The following is a 13,188-nucleotide window of genomic DNA, read 5'->3' on the forward strand; positions in this document are numbered from 1 at the left end:
GAAGTAGTTCCATTAATTGTTTTACTACCATTATGACCAGGTCATCTGTTTACTTCGTTTGAGGTGACAGGATCCAGGTCATTTTGGACTGTTTCGCCATGTTATTCACAATCCTGACCTAAAGGCGAGGTGCATTGTGTTTTTTTCGCCGCGTTCAAGTTCCCGAAGAAGTCACGCTGGTCGTGAGATGCGTGGTGCTCTGGTCAGCTGATGTATTTTTTGCTTGTGTAGTCCACATTCGTAGATTACCACTCAGATACGTATACATTAAGCGAATTTAGACCAGTCCTTGTTTAACACATTAATGCTGAGTAATCAATTTTCGTCCATTGATCAAACCTACGGCCAATATGCTAACGCTGTAACGTCAGGAGTGAGTGGGTGAAATAAAATTCCTTGTCACCTCGGCAATATTTCAGCCATATCGTGCCTATTTCAGCCATATCGTGTCTGAACTAAGGCAGACATTGACAATAAATAAAGTTACATAAAATTCTGTCAACTATGGGAAGTGGTTGAACTAGAATATCACAGAAATGGAATTTGAAAGTATGTAATTCTAAACGTTACATTTCTGTGCACAACAATACAATACACAAACGGTCTAGAAGATTCTCTCTCTGTACAGTTTCAGAGAAGTCCTAGGTTAGAGTGAGTGAGTAAGTTAAAAGTTTACGTGAAGTCGGTAATATTTCAGCCATATCGACAACAAGGTCATATAGTACGAATAAATATATTTATGCTTTTACAATTCTGCCATCGAAGGAGAGTAGAACAGCCTGATTATCACAGATTAAAAGGAAAACTAGTTTGAGATAATTTTGAAACGCAATATAAAATCGTGCTATAGATCGCTAGCAACGAACGCCAGGCCACCATGCTGGGGACGTGGGGACTTACAATACTTCTGCTTGGAATAACTATCTTTGAAAGCATGTTCTTAAAGTGCCCCTGGGTCAGAATTTGGACAGGAAACCATCCTCTACCGGGATCGGTTGGTCAGGTAGATGACAATGTCAATACACTTTATCGTCTCTATAGATCGATGATCTGGACGTGAATCACTGGATTATCCGGTTTCGATAACTTACAAGCTTCCGTCATAGAGCTGGAATACAATGCCGCCTGTATCGTGAAACAACAAACGTAGTAAAAGGCTCTCCAAAGGTGCTGTGACGTGAGTGAGTGAGTTAAAATATAACGTCACACCGGCAATATTTCAGCCATATAGTGACGAGAACAAAGGTAGTATATATGATAAATATTTGTTACGAAGGACAGTAAAACTTCAGCAACGTATCACAGAATGCAAGTCTAAAAACTAATCATTTTCAATTCTATAAATGCAACTCGATATGACATATATTAACATTAAAACGAGTGAGTGAGTGAGTGAGTGTTTATTTTACCCCTCTTTTGGCAATATTCCTGCAATACACCAGACACAACCCGTGAAGATCCGGGTTAGAATTGATCTTCAGTAACCCATGCTTGTATCCCAATTACGCAGATTGATGCACATGCTGTTGATCACTGGATTGTCTGATCCAGACTTGATCACTTACAGATCGCCGCCATATAGCTTCCAAATTGCCGAGACAAGCGTTAAAGAACAAACTAACAATATGTTAGTCTCCTTCATCATAACAGACGTCCCCGTTTCGGGACATAAACGACCCCGACCCCGACGTCCTTATAACGCAAAGGTCAAACTAGAGTTGAATTCAGTTATCATTATTTACACGCCAACCACCTGTACTGAAAGCATGAAGGGTTATTAACCAATAAAAGTGCCAGTGAAGAGTACGTATTATCTCAGTCAGTCTCTACCCATTCCAAAAATACGTTTTCTGACACTCCCCTGCTTCTTCTGATCACTGGTTTATAGGTCAACAGCTCTGGTGGGCTAATGGCCAAACAGTATGAGCTCGTATCTTAGGACCACTGAATCCCAATTCCAAATAAAACAGAGATTTACAGAAAACAGACACTCACGAAACCTGACCTTAATCCTCAACTATGTGCACTGGTCCTTTTTGTTTGTTGTTTTACGCCGCACTCAGGATTATTCCAACTACATGGCGGCTGTCTGTAATTAATCGAGTCTGGACCACATATTCAGTGACCAACAGCATGAGCATCGATCTACGCAATTGGGAACCGATGGTATGCGTCAACCAAGTCAGCGAGCCTGACCACCCGATCCCGTTAGTCGCCTCTTACGACAAGCATGGGTTGCTGAAGATCAATATTCTAACCCGGACCTTCACGGGTAGTGATCATTAAAGAAACTTGTAAAGTATTGCGCTGATAACTGAATAAACTATTACAGACAGTCACAGAGAAATGAAAAAGAGCATAGAGTGGAGGACGGAAATCTCTCTGCCAGGGAGGAGCAACTCTGTCATCTTTTCTTCCCTAACAGTGAGTGAGTGAGTGAGTTTAAGTTTACGCCGCACTCAGCAATATTCCAGCTATATGGCGGTGGTCTGTAAATAATCGAATCTGGACCAGACAATCCAGTGATCAACAGCATGAGCATCGATATGCGCAACTGGGAACCGATGACACGTGTCAACCAAGTAAGCGAGCCTGACCACCCGATCCTGTTAGTCGCCTCTTACGACAAGCATGGGTTGTTGAAGATCAATATTCTAACCCGGACCTTCACGAGTGAGTGAGTGAGTGAGTGAGTTAAAGTCAATAGTCACAGCGGCACTATTGCAGCCATATCGTGACTTGAAATCGTTATAAATTCAGGACAACTACACAAACTTTAAAAACCCGTCGACGGACAATAAAACCTAATAGTATATCACAGTAACAAGAATAAAAGTAGCATTATCGTACTAATGTGTAATTATAAAGGTTTTAACATATTAACTATAATTATTAACTATATAAACTCGTCAAAATAAAAAGAAACGCACAGGCATAAAATAAGTAAATGTATTAAATGAACATGTACATAGATGAAGGAAATTCGACACAAGGATGAACATATATATCGTTGTCATTGTCAGCATTTATTCAGTTCAGTAACTGCACATGTGTGGACACAAGGGGGCGTTCAGGTCAGTGCCTGGTGACTCCACCCCTTGCAGCCGTCACTGCTCGACACTGACTTGGAAGGGATTGTACAATTAGTCAGATTTTTGCTGGATAAATTCTTCGCCATTCCTCCTTCAACGCGGTGACAAGTCCTGCAGGTGTCTGAGGACGGTGTCGACGTTTACGGACGTGCTCGTCCATAGATGCTCGGTCAGGTTCAGATCAGGCGATTTGAATGGCCAGGGAAAGACATTTACGTTTGCATTGGCGATGTAGACACCTGTTACACGAGCTGTGTTGGGCATCGAGCGTTGTCGTGTTGACACAGCTCCCTCTGACGGTTAAAAAGTTGGAGAAGGTGAGGTCGCAGGATTTGGTTGAAGTAGCCATTCGCACAATTGGAGGGTTGTAGCCAAAAGGGCCGAAGGACAAAAGGGCCGAAAAATAACAAATTAATAAATTACATAGTAAAATAGTGTAAATAGTGTTTAGTTTGTTGTTGTTGTTATTGGATGTTAATGGAATTTAAATATGAGACACTAATGCTTTCATTGTGTAGTGTCTTGACTCACAGTGTCATGACTAATCCGTATCGGATGCATGTTTTTGTTGTTGTTGTAAGTTTTCAATCCAAAGAGGGACAGCTCAGCCCAACCGCGCTTCTGACAATGTGTCTAGAGTGTATGCCCAAGTGTGTTTGAATGAACTTGTGTGAATTATGAACGAATGAACAGTGTGTAAATTATGAACTTGTGTACGTTATGAACGAATAAACTAGTGTAAATTACCATTATATTATTTTTGTGAATTATGTGAACATGTGTATGGCCATTACATGAAAACTTGGCTACATGCTTGGCTATTACCATGCCATTACTATTTTCTTAATGTTATGATGATATTATGTTTCAATGCTATATGTGTCAATAAATAATGTATGACCTTTCTAAACTTTTTTTTCTGTTCGGCCCATATGACAAGGAATAAGGCCCTTTTGACTTTTTGTCACGGCCCATTAGACTTTCACCTTGGCCCTTTTGACTTTTTCCTTCGGCCCTTTTGACTTGGCACTTCTCGGCCCTTTTGTCCTTCGGCCCATTTGACTAGTTCCCCAATTGGACACGTCGTTGTCGGTGTAGTTGTGTCAAGACAGGTTCACCTTTTGGTCGATAATCTCGAATTCCTACTTCTCTCGGACGATATCTGATGGTTTGGCCGAAAATTCTTCGAAGACCAGGCACCTGTCCTGTTGCTGTATCAAATCTTTGACGTAGGTGAAACACCTGGATGACGCAGTACTGAGCAGGAGTGGTCACTCTTGGTCTTCTACTTCTCGGGCGATCTTTGGTCGAATTGAAGCGGCTATATCGATGGCATAGTCGAGATATGGTGCTGTGGTGGACGGTGAAGTTTCTTGCAAAAGCATACGGAGCATCCCTGCTCCCAAATGTCAGTGGCGATATTTCCATAAGTAGCATTCAATCTTGGCATTTTCAGTTTCAGTTACTGGACACTGCCGGAAACAAGGTTAGTTTCAGCGACTGGAAACTGCCGGAAACCAACAAAGTTAGTTTCCAGAGTGAGTGAGTGAGTTAAGATTTAAAGTCACATCGGCAATATTTCAGCCATATCGTGACTAAAGCAAGTTATAAATCTATCAACAATTTAAGTGAAATGATAAAATTCTGCCGACGAAGGACAGTAAAATAACTAGATTATCACAGATATACATGTAAAACTAGTAATTGAATCTAAAACATTTTAACTAGAGGGGACAACACAGTATAAAAATGGGCTATAGATCGCTAACAACTGAAGTTAGATCACCATACTAGAGACCATGGGGACTTACAGTACATTTGCTTCCTGCATGGGCCCTAGCTGGATTTACATCATCCCTTCAGCTGTTAGCAATTGAGATAAATCTAGCCATAAATTAAAAGTACACATATTCTACGATTAAAATATGGAAAGTTGAAATTTACTTTGAATGTTTTGGGACTTACGTACCCTCTCGGGAGGACAATAATTTTACAGTACTTTAACCCCCCCTCGAGGATACAGCCACTAACAATCTGTGTTACTAATTCGAACTTCCAATCATAAAATATTTAGCTATTTACAAATCTGTTAACAAATCTAATTCTTTTAAAAAGGCAATAACTAAATGAGAACTAACATTATTAAAAAAGATCCTTCAATGTTTTGACATTAAAATACTTATCCCTTGTGATGGAATATTCAATGCAGTCAAGCAAGACATGCTTGACTGTGATTCTTTCATCACAAGGGATACAAAACGGAGGATCTTCGCCTTTCAATAAATATTCATGAGTATATCTGGTATGGCCAATGCGACATCGTCGCATAATGACCTCTTCAAATCTGGACTGACAACCCAAGTAGGTGTAACCAATATAGGGTTTTATTGCATGTAACTTATTAATACCTACTTGGGCGTCCCACTTCTTCTGCATCAGATCACGGATGTAAGTTCTAATGCCAGCTTTATAATCAGAGTATGGAATAAGAAGTGGTGTCACAGATTTGTTGAGTGCTGCCTTGGCAGCAAGATCAGCCATGGTATTCCCAGAAATGCCAACGTGGCTGGGTAACCAACAAAAGACGATGTCGCACTGGCCAGTAGCAAGCTCATTATACAATTCAATAATGTCTAATAAAAGTGGATGTTTACAAGAAATATTTTTAATAGCCTGAAGACATGAAAGGGAATCGGAAAAGATTATGTACTGTTTATGTTTAGGATGTCGTTGAATATATTTAAGAGCCGTTAATATGGCGTTTGCTTCTGCTGTAAATATAGAGCTGTTATCGGGTATTCTAGAAGATATTGTTCTGGATCCCAATGACAGTGGCACATGCCACTGCGCCACCATCCTTGGACCCATCTGTAAATAAGGATTTGTATGTATTATATTTATTTCTTAATTGACTAAATTCTTGTTTATACTGTAATTCATTTGTTTCTGTTTTTTTAAATGTAGTTAATGTTAGGTCAACTTGTGGCCTAACCAATTGCCAAGGCGGAGAAGAAAGAAGACGGGAAGGAGCTATATTTTCCAGCTCAATGCCTGCAGCAGAAAGAAATGGTTTAATTCTTAAACCAAGAGGCGGAACAAGAGAAGGCTTTTTTGTTGTACAACTCCTCATAAGAAGGATTGAAAACACAGTTAAATGCAGGATTAGACTCGTTAGAATGGAGTTTTGTTATATACTGTAAAGAGAGTTTGATACGACGTTGGGTAAGGGATGGCTCATCAGCCTCAACATAGAGACTATCAATAGGAGAAGTTCTAAAAGACCCAAGACAAAGTCTCAGACCTTGATGGTGGACTGAATCTAAGAGTTTTAAGTTGCTTTTACAGGCTCCACCATATACGATGGAGCCATAATCAAGCTTCGAGCGGACAAGTGATCTGTAAAGGTGTAGGAGCGTAGTTTGATCCCCTCCCCACCTTGAATTAGACACGACTTTCAATAAATCGAGTGCCTTCAGGCATTTAGTTTTTAGGGATTTAATATGCGGAAGAAAGGTTAAATGGGAGTCGAAAATGAGACCCAAGAATTTGGCCTCTTTTACAACCTTGATGGGAGTGCCATTTAAAAACAGTTCTGGGTCTTTATGAGGCTTATATTTTCTACAGAAGTGTAGACAATTAGTTTTTAATTTAGAAAATTTAAAGCCATTTTCAAGACACCATTTATGAATTTTATTAAGACATAATTGTAACTGCCTCTCTATTGTATGCATATTTTTACCACAACAAGAAACATTAAAATCATCCACGAAAAGTGATCCATCAACTGCATCATTTAAAACTTTAGAAAGACTATTTATTTTAACACTAAATAAAGTGACAGACAAAATACTGCCTTGTGGGACACCCTGATCCTGATTATAATGATCAGACAGGGTTGAACCCACTCGGACTTGAAACTGCCTGTCTCTTAAAAACTGTGATATAAAAAGAGGTAAACGACCTCTCAAACCGAAATCATGTAAATCCTTCAAAATTCCGTGCTTCCAAGTAGTATCATATGCTTTCTCCAGATCGAAGAAAATTGATACTACGTGTTGTTTATTTACAAGAGCATTCTTAACATAGGATTCTAGTCGTACTAAATGATCAATAGTACTTCGGTTTTTTCGGAAACCACATTGAATATCTGTGATAAGATTATTTGTTTCCAAATACCAGACTAATCTATTGTTTACCATTCGTTCCATGGTTTTACAAACGCAACTGGTTAACGATATAGGGCGGTAATTGGAGGGATCTGTATGATCCCTGCCAGGCTTTGGTATGGGGACTACAATGGCATTGTGCCACGAAGGAGGAAAATTTCCTGAAATCCAAATATGGTCAAATATTCCCAAAAGTGTCAAAAGACATGAATCAGGCAAATGTTTCAGTAACTGGTAATGAATGTTGTCTTCACCAGTTGCAGTATCATGAGCTTGCTCGAGAGCAGTACGTAGCTCATGCAATGAAAATATTTCATTATAATCTTCACCGTTATTAGAGTCAAAATTAATTCTTTTTTTTTCTTGTCGATTTTTATATTTCTGAAATTCAGGGATATAATTTGATGATGAAGAATTTCTGGAAAGAGTTTCACCAATTTTATTGGCAATATCACACTTACCAGTTATCAATTTATCACCTTCTTTAAGATGTTTAACAGAAGACTTGGAGCCTTTGCCTTTTATTCGCTGGACCATATTCCACACCTTAGACATAGGTGTGCGCGAATTAATGTTGGAAACATATTTCCTCCAAGACTGGCGTTTGTTTTGTTTATAAGCTCGCCGTGCCTTGGCACTAGTAATTTTAACATTATTTAAGTTATGAACTGTAGGATGTCTGCGGAAGTATTTTTCTGCTTTCTTCCTACACTTTCTTGCTTGTTTACATTCATTGTTGAACCATGGTTTACGAATGTGAGGAATTGCAGAGGACTTAGGAATTGACTGGTCAGCAATTTCATTTAAATGAGCTGAAAACAACTCTATCGGATCTGATACATCTATAAAATTTTCCGGCATTAATTTTTCCATACACAATGTTCCATACAAAGACCAATTGGCCTTATTAAAATTCCATCGTGATAAAGGTGGGTTATCATCTGGTTTGACTGATTTTAGGACAGTTGGGAAGTGGTCACTTCCGCAAAGGTCATCATGAACATACCATTCAAATTCGTTGTAGACATTTGAATCAGCAAGGGACAGATCAAGTGTAGAATAAGTTCCCGTACCAGGATGTAAATAGGTGTTTGAGTCGTCATTAAAAACACACAAGTTGTTATCAGATATAAAATCCTCAATAATCTTGCCTTTATTGTTTGTACTTGTACTTCCCCATAGAGGGTTGTGCCCGTTCAAATCGCCCATGATGATACAGGGTTTTGGTAGCTGATCATAGAGATTCTGAAGATCAGTTTGTCGAAGGGCAGATGAGGGTGGAATGTACAAAGAGCATAGAGTAAACGCAATGTGCAGGCTGAGGCGAATAGCTATGGCTTGGAGATTGGTATTCAGGTGAACATCACTATGAATGATGTTATGTCTAACCAATATAGTCGAACCTCCAGTCGCTCTATCTCCTGGAGGAGAAAATGAATGATAACAGCTATACTGCCGTAAATCAAATGTATCAGTATGTTTAAGATACGTCTCTTGGAGACATATTGCCGACGGTTTAAAGTCTTGAACTAACAACTGTAGTTCATTAAGGTTATTTTTAAGTCCTCTGCAATTCCATTGTACTAGATTAGGGGGAATGGCTCATCGCGGTGTAATTGTCTAAGGAGCAATAACAGGAGATACTGCTCTACCTTTCTTTTTCGGTGAGTGACCACGCGTATGGCCACCAGCGCTCACACATGTGGATACTTCAGTATCCATATCTTCAAGCAATCCATATTTATTATGGAATTGCACTGTGTCTTTTAATGCCTTTGGCAATCTGTCAGATTGAATCTGTTTTTTCTTTATGTCCACTTTAGTAGATTTTAACGATTTGTTTTGATTTGACTCCGTTTGTGTTGAAGATGTTCCTCTTTGCTTTATTGGTGACTTATCTGGATCTGTGGCCGGTTTGGAACTTACTGTAATTAGTTCAATTTCTGAGAGGGATTTTGGATGTTCAGATTTCACCCAAGTAAGGTCCGTCTGACAGAGAATAGATGCAGTTGTTACCTTTTTTGGCTGCTGAAGCATATGATGGACGTGTTGGATCAGGTGCAAGTAGTCTGGCTTCTTTCCTCGCATCGACATAACTGAGTCGTTTCTCAGTTTTTAATTTCTGTACAGTGGCTTCATATTTCCACACAGGACAGTCTGTTGAAGATGCCATATGGTCACCTTTGCAATGTAAGCACTTGATGGTGTTTGTACATATTTTGCCATCATGATCAGGTTCTCCACATCTGAAACAAGCTAACTTATTCCTACACGAATTTTGCCCATGGCCAAACTTTTGACAATTAAAACAACGAGTAGGGCGTGGGATAAAGAGATCCACCCTCATGGAAAAACATCCAACCTTAATAGAAGTTGGCAGAACCGGGGTGTCAAAAGTCAAAAGATATGTGTTGGACGGGAATACACGATCATCTTTACGATATGTAAATCGTTTGGCCTCAAGGACACCTTGACTTCTAAGCTGAGATACAATGTCTTCAACAGATTCATCTGCGAGACTTCGGTCTCTGTCACGGATGAGACCTTTGGAGAAGTTAAGGGTCTTGTGTGCTGAACATGTAATTGGAATGTCAGCTAATTTGGTTGACGTCATGAGGTTAATTGCCTGCGATTTCCTGACACATTCAACTAAAAGACCTCCAGACCGTAATTTGGTAACGTTTTTCAACTCACCTGCTTTACCTTGTAATCCCTTTTCTAACAAAAATGGTGAATAGGAAGCAAGTGTTCGGTCACCCTTTGCTTCCAGAACAAGAAAGCGTGGCCAAGTATCCCTTTCAGAATATAGCAGTTTAGTAACCACATCATCTTCATCAGAGTCAAGCTCAGAATCAGATTCGGAAAGTTGCCGTTTTGGTTTTTTTTTGGATTTTGTTTACCCATAGTGAATTGTGTATTGGTTCATCAAATCTGGTCCCTGCCCACCATGGAGCGCCAACAAGAGCGATGTCATACGTATGCGGTGTTCCAGCAAACTGACACCAAAGGGTTACAGAAATGATATACTCCAGTTAATCCAGAGGATAAACCAGATTGGCCCATGAGCCACCGCCTTCTGGGCATGAGCTCTAGGCAAGAATATTAAATAACTTTATGAACACAGATAGTATTCAAAACAAGTATACCGAGTCAAGACATAGCAAAAATGCATACCACAGGGCTCGGCGTGACCAGCCGATTGATTGAACCGGGCCAGTTCAACCACCCGTCTAGGTGAAGTAAGGGTCGAAGTGGTGTATTGGGCAAAGGAACGCTGTTCCTGGAGCCCCTGCCCTCAACCACCAGAATCCCGTCCTCCACCGACACAGGGGCGCAACCCACGGCAAACGGGTTGGTGGACCAAAATATCCCCCCCGGGTCCACAACGGGGGGTTGAAAGGCGCTTAGCGTGACCCAGCACCCACCACGAGGAGGTGGCCTTTCATGGGTGCCTAGTTTCCAGAAATGGAAACTTACAGTAAAGTATCATTGATAGTTTCTATCGCATAAAGCAAATGGAAACCGTTACTGATGGTTTCCATTAATGAGACCTTGAATGAAATGATCGTAGAGGAAAGTAATTGGACTCCGAATACACTAGTACATGTATATATATACTAGTATATATGTGTATGTGTTTGTCTGTATATGTGTATGTGTATACGAATATATCCAGAAACCTACATTAACCCACGTTAAACTTCCTATGTATTATATAGGTTTCAGTTTAGTTATCTCTGTGTTTTTGTACACCTGAAAACGGAAACCTAATTGAAAGAGTCTTCTTTACGTTTTATTTGGCAAACTTACAGATAACTTAAACTTATAAATTAATGGGAAACTGGTAAGGCTCCATTAAGTTTGGATGCGTTTGCGCGCAATACACAACAACCACGCCATGATAAACAGGATTCAAACACATGAATTGCCTTAAAGACGATTGCTATAAAAATATATTGAATGGACTGCTGAAAACGAATGGACATGAGGAGGAGAGAGTGTAATACTTCGTAAAACAGTTTGTGAGAAGCCTGGATCAGGACGATCTCCTGTCCTTTCTTCATTTGTTCACAGGGTTATTCCACATATCAGGTCAGGGAACAAAATGATCCTTTACAAAACTGGGAGGGAACTGAGGAAACCCATTGTGCACACATGCTCAAGTCTCAGAGAAACAATGTGTTTTATTCCTCTGTTCCTTCGTACTTTGTATTTAAGTTCCCAATTTTCAACTATGTAAGCTGAGCAAACACATAACATGTTGAGCTGAGTAACTATTACAGTTAAGCTGAATTAATATCTGCTACAAAGTCGATACACTTGATGATTCCTTGACTCCACCTTGCATATACTGTTTTATCATTCTCATTGTTCGGAACTAAAACTACTTTAGTCATGTTGGTATATTTTCCTTCTGATACATTCTTGGAAAGAAGAGTTGATGGAAAGCTATTTCATGCGCAGTAAAGTTGTTACCAGAACAAAAATACTGTACCCTGACATTTTCAATCACGATTATATTTCAATAGTATTAATAAATGGTGCTTGGAAAATGGACAAAAACCAAAAGAAGTTGTACTCAATTTTGGAGAATATATAAACTGTATTAGACCCAGTTAATAGTTAATTGTGGCGCGTGGTGGGCGAGCTATCTTATGCGCCAAGCTAGTGATCCAGTGAACTTGAGGTGCCGGGATTGAGTCCACCTGTGGCCGGGTGTAAAAACACTTGGAGTCAACTTTCTTTCAGTGTTGTCACAACCCCTAGTGTACAGTATACAACCCTGTGCACTAAAAAGAACCCACGAATCCGTTGGTAAATGACCAGATGGTGACCACATGAATACGTGTAAACACCTAGTTGCGGGTTCAGCAACGTGCAGTAAACTTGGACAAAGTACTGTGTACTACGTGTGGCAGTCCACCCAGCTGTGAATGGGTATCTCGTAAAGATGGGAAAACCACATTAACTCGGTGCGCCTTGTGGCTGCAAGAGTTGAGACTGATAATACGATGTGCCGTTTGAGATGGACAACCAATGCTCGAGGCCAAAAAAAAACCCAAAGCGCCTTTGAGCAGAAGAACTGGATAGTGGCGCTATACAAATAATAGGATAACAATAATAACAATGATAGATAGAGTAGAGGAGTACCTATCAGTGTTGTAAAGGAAGTCCAAAAGTCCCGGGAATCAGTTTCGTCACCATTTGACCTCGTGTAAAGTATGTAAAATGATTTTACGGTACTTTTGCGAAGTGACTTATATTGTAACTCGCTCACTCACTTTGTATTGCTGGTGTGCGGTCCTGTGCGTAGAGTGAGTGAGTGAGTTAATATTTAACGTCACATCGGCAATATTTCAGCCATATCGTGACGAGAACATTTGATATTGAAATGAAATACATGTATATTACAAAAAACCTGCCGACGAAGGACAGCAAAACAACCAGAATATCACAGATATATATGTAAAACTAGTAATTGAATCTAAAACATTTTAACTATAGGGGACAACACAATATACAAATGGGCTATAGATCGCTAACAACTGAAGGTAGATCACCATACTAGGGACCATGGGGACTTACAGTACATTTGCTTCCTGCATAGACCCCAGCTGGATTTACATCATCCCCTCAGCTGTTAGCAATTGAGATATACCTAGCCATACATTAAAATTACACATATTCTACGATTAAAAAACGGAAAGTTGAAATTTACTTTGAATGTTTTGGGACTTACGTACCCTCTCAGGAGGACAATAATTTTACAGTACTTCAACCCCCCTCGAGGATACAGCCACTAACAATCTCAGTTACTAATTCAAACTTCCAATCAAAAATATTTAGCTATTTACAAATCAGTCAACAAGTCTAATTCTCTTAAAAGTCAACTATCAAATGATAACCAACATTATAAAAAGATCCTTCAA

The sequence above is a fragment of the Haliotis rubra genome, unplaced genomic scaffold (genome assembly GCF_003918875.1).
Source record: "Haliotis rubra isolate DU_JTF1 unplaced genomic scaffold, ASM391887v1 Scf1428, whole genome shotgun sequence".
Classification (NCBI taxonomy): domain Eukaryota; kingdom Metazoa; phylum Mollusca; class Gastropoda; order Lepetellida; family Haliotidae; genus Haliotis; species Haliotis rubra.